This window comes from Panthera leo, chromosome B3 (assembly GCF_018350215.1).
Source record: "Panthera leo isolate Ple1 chromosome B3, P.leo_Ple1_pat1.1, whole genome shotgun sequence".
Classification (NCBI taxonomy): Eukaryota; Metazoa; Chordata; class Mammalia; order Carnivora; family Felidae; genus Panthera; species Panthera leo.
Genome location: NC_056684.1, coordinates 89,785,427 through 89,788,713, shown reverse-complemented (window position 1 = coordinate 89,788,713; position 3,287 = coordinate 89,785,427). Strand labels below are relative to the sequence as shown.

The 3,287-nt window shown below is 39.1% G+C and overlaps 1 pseudogene; it reads left to right on the top strand.

Annotated features, from left to right (window-relative positions):
• Positions 1 to 2,820: 2,820 nt before the first annotated feature.
• On the top strand, positions 2,821 to 3,001 carry LOC122223253 (annotated as a pseudogene).
• The last annotated feature ends 286 nt before the right edge of the window (positions 3,002 to 3,287 follow it).

Below are 3,287 nucleotides of genomic sequence, written 5' to 3'. Positions count from 1 at the left end.
AGAAAGACAAGAAACAGAAAATGGATGAAGAGGAAATTGACTCAGGAAGTATAAATTGCTCCATATGATCCTTGCCAAAAAAAAAAAAAAAGAAAAAGAAAAAGAAAAAAAGAAAAACAATACTAGTGTGTCTTATAAGAAAAGTTGAGTCAGGGGTGCCTGGGTGACTCAGTCAGTTGAAGGTCCGACCTCAGATCAGGACATGATCTCATGGTTCATGGATTCGGGACCTGCATCAGGCTCTGGGCTCACAGCCTGCTTTGGATTCTGTGCCCTCCCCCCCTGCTTTTCCCCACTGTGCACTCTCTCTCTCTCTCAAAGATAAATAAACATTAAAAAAAGAAAGAAAGAAAAGAAAAGCTGAGTCAAGATAGAATTCCAGTGGGAAAAGAGATCTAGATGGTAGTATAGTAAATCTTTAAGTCAGAGGGGTTGAACTATATAGGCTAGGAAAATCCTATTGGAATGAATAATGCAGCTTGTCAGATTTGGGGGAAGTAATGGGAAACAGTCTGAACAAACAAGAAGAATGTCAAATAAAAGTTCCACAAGCAATTTATTGAGCATCTATTGGTAGCAACTCTTGTCCTAGCTACTGAGATAATAAAGGCAAGTCAAAATCCTGCAGTTCTGTAGGGTTTAAGGAAGGCTAATAGAAAATGTGGAATAGGTACAAAAGGAAGTGGGGTACATCAGGGGGACATCTAATCCAGCCTGCAGTTGGGGAGGGAGGTCATGCCAGATTTCTGGAGATAAGTACTTGAGATCTTCATGAAGGACTTCTCCTAAGAAGTTCCAGGATAAAGGTAATTAGGACATGATATCTATCTGAGTGAAAAATGAAGGTTTCCTTAAAATGATTTCCAATGTACCAAGGTTATCAGAGGAATTATCTATGTGAGGCATGGAGGACCTCCTATCCTTACTTTTACTCTGAAAGATAAATCTTTCCCTTGGAGCTCTCTCACTGATTACAGTTTTCTCTACCATATTGAGTTCAGAGCTTAAATGGCACTCCCTTTAATATCCAAATATGAATGTATATGACCTTTCCACTATATGCCCATAGTACACCAGAAACCAATCTAAAATTTCTATATGGGAATTTACTAATAAATTAGTTATAATAAAAAGAAAATAAATTCAGAGTAACAGTCAACTAAGGCACTTGGTTTTAAAAGTATAGCTTTCTTCAGCTTGGGGTTCTTGCCTTCATATGGGAATAACTATCTTTTAAATACTTCTTGCTGGGATGATTTTTTCCCTATAAATCTAGGTCTAAACAACAAAGCCTAGCGAGGTACCATTCTTTTCTGTGTAAGTTACACTATATATAGAATTAATACCAGGATTAATATAAAAGGATATTAGGAATGACTTCATCTTTTTCTTAAGTTGTGCACCAGATATATACACAGAAAGTAGCAAGGAAGAGAGAGAGAGAGAAGGAGACAGAGAATCCCAAGCAGGCACTGCACTGTCAATGCAGAACCTGACGCAGAGCTCAGTCTCATGAACCGTGTGATCATGACCCATGCGGAATTCAAGAGTGAGATGCTTAACCAACTGAGCCACCCAAGTGCCCCTTTATTTTTTTTAAGACTTTTTTTTAATTTCTAAATAATCTCTATACCCAGCATAGGGCTTGCATTTAGAATCTTGAGATCAAGAGTTACATATCCCGGGGCGCCTGGGTGGCTCGGTTGGTTAAGCGTCCGACTTCGGCTCAGGTCATGATCTCACGGTCCGTGGGTTCGAGCCCCGCGTCGGGCTCTGTGCTGACAGCTCAGAGCCTGGAGCCTGCTTCAGATCCTGTGTCTCCCTCTCTCTGTGACCCTCCCCCATTCATGCTCTGTCTCTCTCTGTCTCAAAAATAAATAAACGTTAAAAAAAATTAAAAAAAAAAAAAAAAAAAAGAGTTACATATCCCACCAACTGAGCTAGCCAGGTGCCCCTAAAATAGTGTTTAAACAGAGAGTGGGAATCAATACTGGGGTTTAGCAACATGATTCTAGGAAGATGAATTAAACAAGGCAGCACCACCTCAGCAATGGAGGTATTTGAACTATTACAAAACAAATCAGAGCCAAGACTCAATTACTGCAACTGAAGGATAACAATGAACTTGATTATAAAGAATGAGACCAAAAAGCAATACAAGAAGTGAGTTTAAAACCATAGCATGGAAGGAATTCTGACAGGATGGCGTAAAGACCTGTGGAAATCTGCTCTTCAATTAAACCAATGAGAACAATAGCAAAAGTTGTCAAAGTCAACTTTTCCTGAACTCTGAAAATTTATCAAAGGCTTGCAACAATTCAAGGAGCATTATTTGAAAAGAATGACTGAACTTCAGAAATCAGGCCCAAATGACATAGGATATTAGACTTGAGTCAGAGTGGAATGATTCTTGAGTAGGATGATTTTATTTAGTCTTCTGGACCAAAAATTTGCCAGCCTGTCCTTGAACTAGGCGAGTTAATATATATAAAGCATCAGCACTGGTAAGTAATACTGCCCTTTTTCCTAAAAGCAGACTTTCTCCTAATACCTCACACAAGGCTAGGGATACTATTAACTTCTGCAAACAAACAAACATACAATCCTCCCCCCCCACCCCCCGCCACAAATAAATGGTTGTATGAATGAATGTGTGAATGATGGCCTGCTCTACTCTTGTATGAAATTATCTGGCTGGCTTATTATTCATAGAGAGACTCCATAAGATGTGTCTAACGCATACCATCTTGGGCAGTTACTTAAAACCTCTCAATCTTAGTTTCTTCATGTATAAACTGGAGTTGATAAGGCAGCACTGTCAGCTTTGCGTAGTAGCAGTATCATAGACAGTGAGGATTATCCAAGCCATGATTATTGCTAATTGATAAAAATAGTATTGCTAATAGATAGATGATATTATTGGGAAGGGAATGTGAGAATGCCCAACACAGTACCTGGCATAGACTCACTTTCAATAAATGTTTGCTAAATGAATATACAAACAAATGAAAGAACAGATCAATACACGAGATTCCTTTATGGAGAGGGATAGTTCATGAGTATGGGCCACCTTCAGGCTGATCCATTGATGTACTAGTTGTTTTACAGTCATTACATTCCCTTACCAGGTATAGGACTCATCCAAGGAGTGAAGAAATGACCTGCAGGCACTTTGGGGCTTAGAAGAGTGTGGGGGCTGAAAGGCAGATTGGAAAACAATAAGAAGAGAGATGAATAAGATAAGAGATTGGAAAAGGGGATGAGGGTGAAAAAGTATAGTGGGAATT